This window comes from Sinocyclocheilus rhinocerous, unplaced genomic scaffold, assembly GCF_001515625.1.
Source record: "Sinocyclocheilus rhinocerous isolate Xijiao unplaced genomic scaffold, SAMN03320098_v1.1 scaffold1234, whole genome shotgun sequence".
NCBI lineage: Eukaryota > Metazoa > Chordata > Actinopteri > Cypriniformes > Cyprinidae > Sinocyclocheilus > Sinocyclocheilus rhinocerous.
Genome location: NW_015656153.1, coordinates 1,444,128 through 1,460,718, shown reverse-complemented (window position 1 = coordinate 1,460,718; position 16,591 = coordinate 1,444,128). Strand labels below are relative to the sequence as shown.

General features: G+C 36.9%; 1 pseudogene; it reads right to left on the bottom strand.

Annotated features, from left to right (window-relative positions):
* LOC107719499 (usherin-like) overlaps positions 1-16,591 on the bottom strand; it is a 236,590-nt pseudogene that overhangs the window by 89,992 nt on the left and 130,007 nt on the right.

The window sequence follows — 16,591 nt, the reverse complement described above, 5'->3', positions numbered from 1 at the left end:
AAGCCTCCACCTGTATGGTGTACTGCTGATAGGGTGTAAGCTGAGAAAGAGTGTGGCTGGTGCTGTTTCCTGGCACACTGCACTTAACTGGTGGCTTTGGTAGATGTTATAATGGGTGATGATGCCGTTGGGCTGGGATGGAGGAGACCAGGAGACAGAAGCACTTCTGGATTGGATGTCAGAGAGTACAGGTGTGTCAACAGATCCAGGCCCTGAAGAAAGAAGAAAATTAATATTAAATAATTAACATAATATACAATAATTAAAATGAGTAAATCAGTCGTGAAACAATCATTATTTTTGCTAATGCATTTGTTGCAACTAGTGGTGCATAAAACACACACACACACACACACACACACACACGTTTGTTTCTGTGAATTGTGGGGACTTTCCATAGACTTCTATTACTTTTATACTGACCAAACAATATTTTCTATCCCCTAACCCTAACCCTACCCCTTACAGAAAACCAGTTTGCATTGTTACACTTTCAGATAAACATAATTTACTATTTTTAATAATTTTTTTCACAATGTCACAAATTTCAGGTTTAACTATCCTTATGGGGACATTTGGTGTACACCTACAATGTAGCATAAGTACACACACACACACACACACACACACACTTAAAGGATGTAGTTTAGTAAATAATAAGATAAAAATTATTATACATTTTCTTATTATATTTGAAAGTAATACAATCTTTATTTATGGATAAAACTAAGCTAAAAGTCTAAAAATAAAAATTAAATGGTATAAAATAATAATAATAATTATTAATAGCAATTATGATAAATATTAATCACTGAAATTGTTTATGGATTTATTATTGTATAAATCATTATTATTATTATTAGTTTTAATAAAACTATAAATATAACAAATATTCTAACATAAATATTCTAACAATAATACATTTCACTATGGATTATATTTAAGGATTTATCATTTATAATAGCAATAATATAATATAATAATATAATATTGAATGCATTACATTTACCAATAAACTTTTAAGATATATAATATATATCTTCATTTACCCATCTATCCATTCATCTATCCATCTATGCATGTATCTTAATATTGCAATTAATTTTGTCTTTAAATGATTTGAACCAAAGGACTGATGAGTCTGGTTGATCTCCATGATCTAGAGAGACGCAGCTCCACTCTGATAGCACAGAATTGAGACTGACAGCAGGACACAGTCTGATTGGAGCAGCCTGATTCTCTGGATTAAAATATAGAGCAGGCGGTGTGCAAATCAGCTCATGGAGGACGGAGTCAGCCACTGCATACCGCAAACAAATATGAAATTATATTTATGGATTTATTCGTTGGGGTGATGCGGCTAAGGGATATCAGCGATGTTTGAGGCGAACCTCTGAAGGGTCTGTAGTGAATTGGAGGAAATCACTTAAGTTTCCTGCCCAGTCATTTTCTCTGAGTGGTTACAACAACAGCCGCCATGGAAGCACTAACATCAAGAAATCCTTCATAGATCTTCAAGCCCGGACAACTCGGGTCATTTTCATAATTACACATCCACACATGCATATACCAAAACACATGCCAACATCCCCATGCACTCCCTCCCTCTCTCACGTCTGATGGCTTGTGCCAGTATAACCTTGGTTATGACTGGTATGAAACAGTAAGAAGTTTTGAACTTTATTTCAATTAAACAGAATATTAATCATTAAACAGAATATTAATATCTACACCTTTGTAACTTACTTTCTTCTGATGGACACAAAATATATTTTGGAATGCTGGGGTGTAAACAACATTAGATCCCATTGATTTTGTATACAAAAAATAAATAAATAATCAAAACATCATCTTTTGCTCTGATGCAAAATGCAGCATTGTTAACACAGCCGAGGCCTAAAACCTAAGATTACCTGAACACCTTCTTTTGCTGCTTTGCAAGCACTGGCATTTCCTTCAGGAAATGCAAATCAAGAAAATAGTATTTTGATGATTTGTCTTTATTTGCTATGTGGTGCACTACTATTGGGTTTCAGAATAATGCTGATCCAAAATGTCACATTGGTTTATTGCACTTTTTGTGCTCATTCTGTGAGGCCCGATATATGGATGCAGATTTACATTACAGTAATTTCCTATACCATTTTTCTGACAGAACTGTTAGGAAACTCCCAGAAAAAAAACCTGAAGAATGATAAGTAAAAGAGCTTGAACATTTGGTAAAATGAAAGTAGTTAGAGGAATATATGAGATGTGGTAATTGACGTGAAGTTGTTTTGTTGCGTTTTAAGCGTCTCCTGTCTGCTCTGTAGCCTGGGCTGTCTGATTGATATTTGGGCCCTATGAAAGCTCATTTGAAGGTAATGTTTTCCTCCTCCATTTACATCCCACGGTAGCATGGTAATGGCGTACGGCAAGGGCGTGTGGATCAAGGTGACTGGCTCTCTCTCTGCCGTGCTGGGCTGCTGATGTCTCCCCACAGATGGCCCACTTTCCACCTCCCATCACCATCACCTCCCAACTGACTCACTATGTATAGAGGAGACATAACCGGCTACATGTACGCTTTCTCTCCTCAAATCTCAGCGGCCACCACAACAAGCAGCAAGATAATGACTTAAAAAAAACCTAATAATGAAAAAAGGGACATGAGAGAGAGGAAGCACACAGATGGAGCAAACACACTATACAGTGGCACCACTGAATGTTATTTAAGCGCAAAACCCTGCATCTTATTCACTAAGCACCCACAATCCACTTAACCAGGTGCTAAACAGCTCTGCAATGTAAATTAGACTCATTTGTGTACACTTCCATTTAAAATTTTGGGGGCAGGGTGTTTTTTTTTTTTTTTTTTTTTACAAGAAATTATTACTTTTATTGAGCAAGAATGCATTAAATTGATCAAAAGTGACAGCAAAGACATTTATAATGTTACAAAATACTATTTCGAATACATGCTGTTCTTTTGAATTTTCAAATCATCAAAGAATGCTGGAAAAAATACATCATGGTTTCCACAACAATATTAAGCAGCACAGCTGTTCTTAACAAATAAAAATAAAAATAATAATGATTTTTGAGCACCAAATCAAAATATTAGAATGATTTCTGAAGTATCATGTGACACTGAAGACTAGAGTAAATGGCTACATAATATTCAACTTTGCCATCACAAGAATACATTTAATTTTAAAATAGATTAAAATAGAAAACAGTCATTGTAAATTGTAATAATATTTCATAATATTACTGTATTTTTAAACAAATAAAGGCAGTCTTGGTGAGCATAAGAAGCTTCTTTAAAAACATAAAAAATTTTTTTAATCAATCCCAAGTTTTGAATGGTAGTGAATACTTTCTATTCATCATGGAAAGCAGATATTTACCAAATGAAGAAATGGTGGAGAACAGTATAATACACATCCAGATGTGCAAACTTTCAGCATTTTTTAAGAGTTGATTCAGGTGTCTGGAATGAAGGAGTGATAAAGTAAGCCAAATTGTGAAGTCTGCCGCAACTTCCATAACAAAACATTTAGAACTTACCCGTCTGCACCTTGAAAACTGCGTTCAGCACAGATTTTTTTCCATTAAATGATCTGCATAATTCGGACACTAAAACAACACATTCAGTAGGTACAAATAAACAGCACTATCAGCCGGAGCAATTCATTCTCACTAATGTGCGTTCAATGTATAGTCCAACTAAACGCATTGCATTATCTAAATAAACTGACCTTTTTTAAATAGATCAGCTTTATCATAATAACATCGATTACGAAATGACGTCAAGAAATAAAGAGCTTTAATTCTCATTAGTCATCCCTAACCCTAACTCAAGCTTCATCCATTTTCACTTCACACAGCCGGCCGCTGCTTATGATTCCATCCCAGATTTCTCCATTCATCTAGTAGCTGTTATTTTTGGGGGTACATTTTTACTGTGTCTGTGAAGGGGCCCTGCCGATTTCGCTCCCTCTCCCTCCTGATAAATAAACAATGCACAGATCTGACCTTTGGGTTAACAGGTTTTTATGCTTGCTCCACTCAGCACTCTAACTGATTCAATTACCACAAAGGTTCAGGAGCGTCCATGAATACTGAAAAAGCTCACGGCTGCCGCCGCGGCAAAACGCCTGCATAGGTGCTCGCCGGCAAATCCAATGTGGCTCTCAGGAGAAATTCCTTAATTGTAAATAATTTTACCACATGAGACAATCAAGTCACCTTGAACGCGAACCACCCCTCCTTACTTCATCCCCGGCCAGCCTTCCTTCCTCGGCTCAGCCGCCCGCTCTTTAGGTCTGCAGAGGCAAAGTGTTATTTAAGCTTTACTGGTCTGTGTTAAATTCTGCAATTTGAAGGGCTGTTAAGTTTTTCAATTGAAATTTCATTTAAGATGCAGGTGCTTTTGATTTTATTGATGCTTTACTGCTCTCAGGGTACAAGCAAGAACACAGTGCAATAACAGCAGTCGGCCTCAATCAGGCATCTGCAACAGCTGTAATCTCAGGACATTTGGAATACTTAGAGAGGCCTTTCCTGGGCCACTATAAATCGCTACAGCAGAAGGGAAAACAAGAGCGCGGGCCGCCAAGCCTTAAATCACATTTATAAGGATTTGGTTAGCATAATAATAACACAATCAAGTGACAAGGAAAGGAGGGGGGACCGGGGAACGTGAAGGAAAGACAGGATTATTTTTAGCATTGTAGAGGTCCTTGTGACAATATGATAGCTTTGAAGGTTAGCGTGGCTGATGTCAACTAGGACGGATGTCGGTATGTTGCTTTCAAGAAGCTGTTTAGCAGAAAGGAGATTGAAAGCAAAAGAAAAAAAGATTTCTTTTGGTTTTGAACTAATATTTGATGAAGTGTACACTATTGTACAGTAACTTATTTCAAGGTGAACTGCACAGCAGTGGTTGCTCTTCCCACATCATTTTTATAACTACAAATGGGGAGATAATTAAAGGAATACCAAAAAAACAAAAATGTTGTTTAAAATACTCACCCTCAGGCCGTCCAAGATGTAGATGAGTTTGTTTAATTATTGGAACAAATTTGGAGAAATTTACCATTACATCACTTGTGAATGGGTGCCGTCAGATTGTCCAAACAGGTGACAAAAGCATTGTAATATTTCAAACAACATCTGTGAAGCGAAGAGCTAGTGTTTTTAATAAACAAATCCATAGTCCAAATAAACAAAATCCATAATCCATAAAAACGCTTCCTCCAGTGAAAAGGTCTGTCAAAAGTTGTCCTCTCCCATCAAAATATACAACATATTTGTATAGAACTGTTTTAGTTTGTAAATCTGTGCGTATTTCTCTCCTGATTGAGACAAAAGACTTTTTCACCGCAGAAAACAATATTATGACCAGAAGCGACAGTTTGAAGTTAAAAACATCTTGATGGATTTGTTCCCCACACTACATGGTTTTTCACAATACATTAACTGATGGACTAGATTGTGTGAATTACTTGTGGATTATTGTGATGTTTTTATCAACTCTCAATCTGGTGGCACCCATTCAGTGTAGAGGATCCATTGGTGAGCAAGTGATGTAATGCTAAATTTCTCCAACTCTGTTTTGATGAAGAAACAAACACATCTATAGGATGGCCTGAGGGTGAGTAAATTTTAAGCAAATGTTAATTTTGAGTAAACTATTCCTTTAATCCCAAGATGTAATAATAAGATTGGGGTTGATCCTATTTAAATGAACTCAATTCAAGAAATGACAAGAGAAAAAAAAATATACACATACACACACACACACACACACACACACATATATATATATATATAAATATATGTCCCTGGACCACAAAACCAGTCATAAGTTGCACGGGTATATTTTTAGCAATAGCCAAAAAAACATTGTATGGGTCAAAATGATCGATTCCAGCTATAAAAGCACGTGCGGTGAGACCAGCGTCAGCTTTTGTCATTCAGCAAGCGCTCTGTGTGTGTGTCAGTCTGATATCTGTTTGTGAGTCTTATTTAGTGTTGTCTGTCACAAAATTTCAAAACAAAACCAAAAAGAAAAGAAAGCGAGGGCAGGCAGCGTTCAGGCTGTGTTTTCCTCCCTGCCCGCGTTACTTTACGGGTGGGGATACACACCGTTTGTTTGTTGTCTGCTTGAGAGCAAGCACGCCGAGTCAGCTCTCGGAAAGAAAAAAGGAGCTGACGGCCCGTTTTGGTAGCGTTTGTTACTGCCTTGCTTCGCTCTCAGAGGGCTCTCTTTGAGGAGAGAGCCTTCACTAGCGTTTCTCGCGGCGCCGGCCCCGCTTTCGAAGCCCGCGCTGCAGTACTTCCCCCCCGGGGAGAGGGCGCGACGCTCCGCCTGTCTTTCTCCGAGGAGATTGATACGGAGGGCGTCAGAGAGCTCAGTTGCACAAACACCAGTTACACAAGCATATTATGCCTGATATTATAATGAACAGCATCCATGGGGAGCATAGCTCGCGCAGTCGGCTCTGGAGAGGGGGGGAAAAAAAGCCCGCTGTTAAGCGCTCAGCTCTCGCCGGGCACGCTCTGAGGAGTGTGTCCGTGCCTGTGATCTTGCGATTGCAGTCCCGCTGCTGCTGAGGCACGGCGGCGACTGAGTTCGTGGGAATCGCATATGATCTGGTGGACGGGTTGGAGACGGCTCGTCCTATCTCCACCCGTGTTCCCTAGATCTAGAGCTCGTTCTCGAGGCTGGAAGCCCGCCGAGCGCCACTCTCAGTCACCGCCCGGCAACGTAGCGGTGCTAAGGAGGCTTGCCACCTCCGCGGAGGTCTCTAGAGCAGCAGGTTCAACCACCAGGGAGGTCTGCGCTCACGCCGTTTGTACAAACTAGCGTACCAGATCCTTGTGTGGTCGAGGCTTCGTCTGTACGCCTTTCCCCTGATCGCTCTACTCCCGGGAGTTCTGGAGAGAGTGCGCTGGGACGGTCGTCCTATCCTAACAAACCATACATCAATGGAAAGCTTATTTATTCAGCTTTCAGATTATGTATAAATGTCAATTTCGCAAAAATGGACCCTTATGACTGGTTTTGTGGTCCAGGGTCACATATATATGACCCTATATACTGTATATGCTGTGCCAAAATTTTAAAAGTTAAACTGTACAGGTCTTTTATACAACAGATTCACTAGAAAAAAAACGGGGGGCCCAAAAAATGCCACTCTAAATTCTTTTATGTATATGTCACTCCAGCACACAGACTCGTGTGCCTTAGCACAGACAGAGAAGACAGAGGAAAGAGCTCTTCTACATGGCAAAGTTTATGTTCACAGAACCGCCTGTCAAGTCTCAGGGGTAAAAATTCATGGATGGAATTACATTAAAAAGATGGTTATAAAATCTTAATGGAATGATAAAAAGGAAAGGAATGAGGGCCTTTTGAATACTTAAAATGCTCATACATCTTCACTAAGGAGATTTCTAGTAGTGTTCTGACATGCTGCAGCACAAAAGGAGCCAAACAGACAAATCAGACAAGTGTTTCCACCACAGCTCCATCAGTAAGGTTAATGCACTCACCAAACCAGAAATTTCAAACTTTCCAAATACCTCTAGTGTGGAATTGCTGTCACAAAATATGTCACAGACATGTATGAAATTAAATAAATAGAAAAATAACCATAAAACAATAGAAAATCAATGTTAAATCAAAATAAGATGGTAATTTGAATATATACATGTATTTATGAGACACTGTTTGTGATTGCTTACATAGATGTGAGCATCTTATATAGGGCAGCTCGTGCACACAGCTTATAGTGTGTGCTGCTGTGAACATTTCACACAGAGGTGGAGAACACTCTCTAGAGGGGATTTCTAAATTAGAGATGAAGACGTGCGGGCAGACTGGGACCCTATCAAAGAAGAAAAAGAGCTAAAGAAAATATGACATACGTTTCTCTCCTCCTATTTCACCTTGCCCATCCTTTCCTCTTCCTTTATCATGCGGCCGGCCACATTATTTTGAAGAATCTCCTCAATTCTTTCCTACTGTTAATTTAGTGCGGCTTTGCCGGGTACTATTTCACGTTGATGGGGCGGCTGATGATATGTGTGAGAGTGTTTATTAGCAGTGCCAGGAGCCACTAAAACTCACGCTTTCCCCATAATCCTGCCGCGGAGAGCCGAATATACCGCACTGAGGCTCTTCACAGCCCATTTCAGAAAAGAAATAAAGGGCTTTTCTCTTTAACAATAACAATCATTTCTCTCCTTCTTGGTAATGCCCACCTGTTCTCAAAGTCATCACCCCTGCCGCAAAGAAAGAGATGTGTAAATAGAGCTGGAGTGACGGGCTCATTTCTGCTGCCAGATACATGCAGATGGAAAGTGAGAAGGAGGACGATTTTGATTTATATAGCATGCTGATCGGGATTTGACATGTCACATGTTTGGGATTAGAGTGACTTTTAGAAAACCTGTTAATATGGTGCATGCTGGGTCATGGCAGTTTCTGCATTTGTAGAGTATATGGGCCATTCTACAGAATTGATCCAAAGTCAGAGTTGGAAACGTCTTGAAAAAAAAATTGGTGTCTTTTTCCCCCAAATTTGTATGCATTCAAACTGTATAATATCCAAGATACACATTTCTAGTAATTGTGCAGTTAATTCTCATATTGTATTTTCAGAAAGTTTTGGAATATTTGTCCTCTCCCCAAATTTGTCACTACCGAAACACAGTAATAATAATTTAATTAGAAGGGTTATATTGACCTATTATGATTTTGCTTACATCTGGATTGTAAATATATTTTTTGCTATTTTACAAAAAAAAAATTCAGAGGTAAATCCGTGACAATTACATTTTTAACAATATTTCAAGTGTAATTTATGAGATTTGTTTTATTTTGAATCCATTTTTTCTTTGTAAAAGGCAATACATTGCAGATATGCTCACGGAATATAAGCCTAACAGGCCACTCAGATCATTAGGATCAAGTTTGTTAGAAATACCAAGGGTTCACACAAAACAAGGGGAAACTGTCAGGGTCGGAGATGAAGGGATGAGGCGAGGACTCAATAGTGCAGAGTAATGGGCTTTTATTAATAAAATAAAACAAAACAAAAACAACAACAAAAACTACCCCATGGAGGAAAAACAGGCTGGCATGACAAGGCAAGGCAAGGCAAGGCAGGATCAGGACACATCCAGGGTGATACGATGACGAACTGGCACGGGACTGCAAACACAAGGAGAATAAATAGGGAGCAAATGAGGAGGGTAACGAGGGAACACATGTGGGGCAAGTTAACCAATAATCAGGTAACAAGATGGGTGGGATCAAAGACAATTGACATGCGAGCACATGGCACACAGGAAAGGAAGACAAAAGCCATGTGCTCACACAAAACAAACACAAGCACATGGCCAGCAAAACAATCACAAGCCATGTGCTTGAACAAAACAAGACACGAACACGCAGCTAATGAGAAAACTCATAAGCCGCGTGTTCACACAAGACAGCAGGCAGCCAGCGAAAACCAAGCTGCATGCTACATAGCACAAGACAAAACCGGACATGAAAAGCAAACAACTTTTCAACAACAACAACAACAACAACACAAGACAACAAGAAAAGCAAGCGGCTGAACACAAACCGCGTGCTACACAATACACGTGGACAGAAGAGCGCACGGCCGAGCGAACTCGAGACCGCACGCTCCCACAACAGACAGATCATGGAGCACGAGTGCCCGGACCCCGACACGAAACCGAAACTCAACAAGACATGAGTGCCGGGATCTGAACACCACGCTCCAACATGAAACAGTACACGCAGACGAGAGCGCACGGCTTGAGCACTCTCGAAGCCGCGTGCTCACATGAAAACAACAACACGACCGGAGTGTCAGGGCTCTGTCACAAAACCATGAATTACACTAGACCGAAGTGACAGAACCCTGACAGAATCTGCTTTTAGTTATTATGCCGCCCGCAGTTGGAATCAGCTTCCAGAAGAGATCAGATGTGCTAAAACATTAGCCACATTTAAATCCATACTCAAAACTCATATGTTTAGCTGTGCATTTAGTGAATGAGCACTGTGCTACGTCCGAACTGATTGCACTGTATTTTATGTATAATCTTTTTCTATTCTTAACTGTTTTAATTAATTTAAAATCAATTTTAGTTTATTTTAAAAGTTTTTATTATTATTATTTTGTATGATTATTTTCATTCCTTTTATGTAAAGCACTTTAAATTACCATTGTGAATGAAATGTGCTATATAAATAAACTTGCCTTGCCTTGAAAGCTTACCACACTGATTTACAAGTTAAAGATTCATTAGTTTCAATGTACATTGAACCAAAAAATATCAACCATAATATAATAACATCTTAGTTGATAATTCAGTATACTTTATTTTTGACAAATCATCCCATGTTTCGGTAGTGACAGCACATTTTCGGTAGTGTTTTGGTAGCAACCACATCACATTACAGAATTTTAACTCCCATACTAAAATACTACTAAAACATACTAAAATACAAACAATTGCATAACTGTACTAAAATTGTTTATTTCCCACAAAAATGAGGATTATGTGTTCCCTTTTGTCACTACTGAAATAATGATGACATGTTTCGGTAGTGACTGTTCTAGTAGTGACAATGCTATGGGACAACACCCCCCAAAAAAACCAAAGATGTCACTACCGAAACTCCACCAAATGCTATGAGAGAGGGGGACACAGGAATATTTCCTGATCATAAATTTATGGGTTTAATTAAAATCAGTCTCGGCAAATAGACTAAAACATACACCGTTTCGGTAGTGACATGAAAAAAGGCAGGACATATTTGTTTTACATAAAGTTTCATCATTTACAAAGAAAATATAAAAAATTTTTTTTTGAACTTCACTTTTTAAAAGAATCAGAAAGATACTTTTAAAAACACCAATGGAAAACAATACAAAAATTATTTCAATATCATTTTCGTAAGTTGAAATTTAGGGGTTAGGGTTCGGGACAGCCACCTCAAAGTACCCAATAAATGATGATTTTACATACAGTATATTAAGCTTACTAATATTTTAAATATTATTGTGGGTTTCAATAGACAACAGAAGTATCTTAATAAACATCTAATATTTGAACACATAAATGCTTTTTAAATGTGTTTTTGGTTGTGGGACAGCAGTTTGCACCAATTCTGTAGAATGGCCCATATACATGAAAGCGCCAGTTTCCTTTTTGCAATGCTCAACACAATACAGTACTAAATACACATAGTCACATTAAAACAACAACAACAACTTATGAATTAAAATATGTTCAATCATTCCAGTTTCTTCCAGTAGCAACAAACAGTGGCCCCCCAAAATATTTTTTTTTTGTACATAGAAAAAAACATTAAAAAATATATGCATTCAAATATGTTAATAATATAATAATATTTATTAAATACTAATAGATAAATATCTGAAAATATTTAAACAAGAGTATTACTAAATATAATACTTTAGAGAATTGACGACAGACTCACACTGGATTTCAATCACTTAAATGCCCCAAAGTATTAAAATATTTATTTATTATTATTTAATAAATATTATTATAGTATTAACATATTTGAATACAAATATTTATAAAATATATTTTCTATGTGCAAAAAATATTATGTTATTAACATAGTTAAATATATAATTAAATATATTTACTTAAATATCTAAACATTGTATATAAGAATACAAATATCAATCCAACAAATTTTGAGTTTTAATTGAAAACAAATTGCAACAAATAGTAAAAAAGTCACGATCACAGTGAAATATCACTATCAATATCACTCTCACTGATATCACTATCACAGTGAAATTTTAACAAGATTTAATGTGTTCAGCGAGCACTTTATAAAGTGATATCATTGTCAACCTTATTATCCCAAACCACGCCTATAATCTAAGCATAAACATATTTAATTAAAAACATCAGACATGGACATATTCTTTAGTGCTCAACAATGCAGCTAATGCAGAGGTTCTAAAAGGCATGACAATTTCTGACATCCTCTTAGAGAGGAATACAACCTATGAAAGATATGCTAAGCATCCATAAAGAATACTAAATACAAGCTGCAAGATAAAAAAATACCGACACATGGTGCAACACAAGAAGACCAAAGCAGAATCCCAGACAAGAAACTGAACAAAAAGTCTCAATGAGGCTGTGAATGTTACTCGGCTTATGTGGTTCTGCTCTCAGACAGAGGGAAAACTCTTCCCAAAAGAAGAAGTTGTGAAGTGCTGCAGGGCATTGTGGGGAGGGGGATGTCTCTAAGCATGATAATGAAGAGGTGATGGTCCATAATACAGTGCAATCTGAGTGTATGCAAATACTGGCTCAGTAATTATAATGTATGTGCTAATAGGCTGAAGTATAACTAATTTATAACTTAGCAGAGAGTGTCTGTTATGATCCTTAATATGATTCTATTACAGTAATCAGTCCAAAATGACACTGGCAAGGTCATGTGGAAGAGGCGTACCTTTAACTAGTGATCTCTGCCCACTGGCCTTCTCTCTCTCTCTCAACACCTGCTCTTCTCTGTGGGACAAGCCTCACAGAGGAACTGCCTGACATGTGGTTAAACACAACACACTCTTTGTGTGCTTAATGACTTTCTGTTGTGTTTGTAGACATTGTGCGAATGTGTGTGTGTCAGTTGTGGAACTCACTGTCTTGTGCGGTAAAAAAGAGACCCATGGGCTGCTGGTTTCTCCATGGCTGTTGGACACCAGCAGTCTGAAGTGATACTCAGTAAAGGGTTCAAGGTCCTTAACCATGTGACTAAATACAGTCGTCTCATCGCCCATTAACCTAAAGATAGAAATAAATGTACATGTGCATTACACAGAACAAATTACAGTACACATTACATACTGTAGTACAGTAGATGTGTTTACATTTTTAATAACAGCCAATACTATTATTATGAAGCAAAAAACAACAAAAACAAAGTCCTAATTATGAGAAATAATCACTCTTAAAAATAAAGGTGCTTTCACGATGCCATAGAAGAACCGTTTTTGTCTAAATGGTTTTATAAAGAACCTTTAACATCTGAAGAACCTTTCTGTTTCACAAAAGGTTCTTTGTGGTGAAAGAAGGTTCTTCAGATTATAAAAAGGTAAGAAAGAGATGGTTCTGTTCGCTGTGAAGAACCTTTTAAGCACCTTTATTTTTAAGAGTGATGTTGCAATTGTGTGATTAACACTATCACCCAAAAGGTTATTATTATTATTTTTTTTTGAAAGAAGTCTCTTATGGCAAGGGTGCATTTATTTGATCAAAAATACAGTAAAAACCGTAATCTTTTGAAATATTAATACAATATTTTATATTTGATTTATTTTTAAATGCAATTTATTCCTGTGGTGGCAAAAGCTAAATTTTCAGCAGTCATTACTCCAGTCTTCAGTGTCACATGATCCTGAATGATAAATCATTCTAATATGCTGATTTGTGCTCAATAACCATTTCTTATTATTATCAGTGTTGAAAACTGTTGTGCTGCTTAATATTGTTTTTTTGGAAACCATGATACATTGTTTCAGGATTTGATTAATACAAACACAATAATTAATAACAACAGAATTTATTTCAAATAGAAATGTTGTGACATTTAAATTTAAAGGGTCCATCCTAAAAAATGGTAACACGTTAGTTTAGGTACCAATTTTCACTATTAGCTAATTGCTTATTAGGCAAGGCAAGGCAAGGCAAGTTTATTTATATAGCTTTATAATTATATATATATATATATATATATAATTTATATTATAGGCCTATATAAATATTTTTAATATAAACATAACACTTTTTTCTTAAATATATACATGCAGGTGTGTGTAGTTAACTACACTGAAAGCATCATTTTGACAGGCTTTTTTAAACGTAGCTGTGCATTCTAACAGAATACCTTCTTTGGTATAAATCGCAAAAATATCATTCTAATATTGTAAAAGTTATACCAGTATCTGATTTCTTTTTGGATGTTTTTAATAGTGTGAAATGGACTTATTTTTTCCCCTGTCTGCTGCCTTTCACTTCTCGGCTCATGAACCAGCAGAAAGTTGCTAGTGAAGGGCTCAGGACTGTATCATTCTTGTGGCAGCTTCAGCTAGTCAGTGTTGCGAGAACATTATTTTCATGATTTCAAGAACCCAGCACATTTATGCACTGGAAAATGCCTACTATAATATAATGAAATATATGCAGTTTATGTTTTGCTTGCAAAAAAATCAGTTTTGTCAGAATGCATGGCTACTATTAAATTGCGGCCAATGCGGAAAAATTTGTTTTTCCTGTATAATGCTGTATTTAGGGAATCTTCTTCTGGGGATAACCAGCCTGACCATCTAATTCTATTTGACTTATCCAATATATCCAGAGGTTATGATGCAAATAGTTATCATCTATCTCTTTAACAGTTGTGAGTTGTGAAATTTCTATTAAAGTATTTCCATCTATTTTTATCTGTTATCTTTGTTTTACTTTTACCTGTGCTTATCATATAGACATCTTATGAGTGTCCATATAGCCAATATTAATCCAAGTCTAATGATTAAATATTGTGATTATTTTTAATATGTTCTGTCAGTGACACATTCATCTCAGACAATTGTATTGACAAAAAGTAAAAGTAAAGACATTGCGAAAAGTATCAGTTTAAAGTAAAAATATCTAAACTTTAGGTGCTTCTGCACCCTTGTTATTCAGCTATCATTCCCCTCTGATTTTTAGGATAAATTATGGGTAGGGTTAGGTTTAGCGGTAGGGATAGGATTAGGTCAATGTTTTTGGAGAGTAATATTGTTCCAGGATCAACAAAAGATCATGTTTGACTTGGCAAAATCACGGCAAGGCAAGTTTATTTATATAGCACATTTCATACACAATGGTAATTCAAAGTGCTTCACATAAAAGAAATGAAAAAATTATTTTAAAAAAATGATCACAACAAAACTTTTAAAATGATTTAAAAATTGATTTAAAATGAATTTAAAACAGTTAAGAATAGAAAATGATTATACATAAAATATAGTGCAATCAGTTCGGACATTGCACAGTGCTCATTCAGTAAACGCACAGCTAAACAGATGAGTTTTGAGTCTGCATTTAAATGTGACTAATGTTTTAGCACATCTGATCTCTTCTGGAAGCTGATTCCAACTGCGGGCGGCATAATAACTAAAAGCAGATTCCCCTTGTTTTGTGTGAACCCTTGGTATTTCTAACTGACTCGATCCTAATGATCTTAGCGGTCTGTTAGGTTTATAATCAGTGAACATATCTGCTATTATGCTTTATTAGCATAACGACTGTATTTTAAATGTTTACATTAGCTAAACCTAATTTTGTCAACTCTTAGTAGTACACAAGCTTATAGATTCTGACCTAATATGGGCTTTAAAATGATTAAAATATCTTTTCCGTTAAGTGCTTAGCAAATCAAATCAAAAGTGAGTTTAGGATTGAATGCACTCATCAACTTCTATGGTTAGAATATGACATTATTCTGGTGAAAATGCAAATGGATATTTTTATTGAACTGAAATGAAAAATAGATATAATCACGCTGCATTAAATGGCTTACAAATCCTGCTGATTGGAACAAATCTTTGCTGGTTTTTAAGCAGCATCAACTTCCACAGAGCCCCGCGATCAAATTTACCATGGAGTATAATAAATAAATCACATGAACAATGAAATACATTTTAAAAGAATCCCAGGAAATGAGGGTTATATATAATACATGCGCCTAGTCATTTATTTATTACAACAGAATGAGAATTCCCCTATTTCTGATTAAATTGCAATTTGTTGTCAGGGAGCATGTAATGCATACATATTAGATAAAACATTGGTTTCTTTTTTTTTCTTTTTACAGAAGCAGTTTTTTTCATAAGGACAGCCCTGGTCAAGGCCTACTATTTGATATTCCTGTACATCTGCTCTACAACAGCCTAACCACTTCTTTCTTCTCTTTAGATCAAATACTCATAGATGTATCCAAAGTCACTGCCTTTGATCATTTTTTATTTTCAGTACAAAAGAACTATTGCTCAATGATGATTGCATGTTTGCAACAGTAGCGGTGACCTACATGTGTATGTAGTGTGGAAAAGTGCATGTGTACACTGTAAAAGGTCTTCATGGCTTACTGGTGAACTTGTGGGGAAGCTGAAGTCCTCATCTGGAGCCGGTAGCGCAGAGGTCCGGGAGCATTGTGACGTGCTGGAGCAGCCCAGGCCACCTGCAGCGAGGTGGGGGTGGCAGCTGCCAGCCTGGGGGGCAGGAGGCCATCTGGAACTGTATGGAGAGGATGCAGAGGTGAAGTGGAGCAGAGACCTGCACGGTGCAGCATATGCTAAGGAACATGGGTAGAAACACTGCTGGGGATGGGAGCGTTTTAGGGGTGAGACTTTGAAAAAGCCCAGGTTACTGTATATACTACATCACATGCTGGACAATAAGCACTCACAATGGCACAACCTACTATATGCCCTGAGAGATTCTTTAGAAGAGTCTTAAGGGATTTTTTTTTTTTTCAAATAGT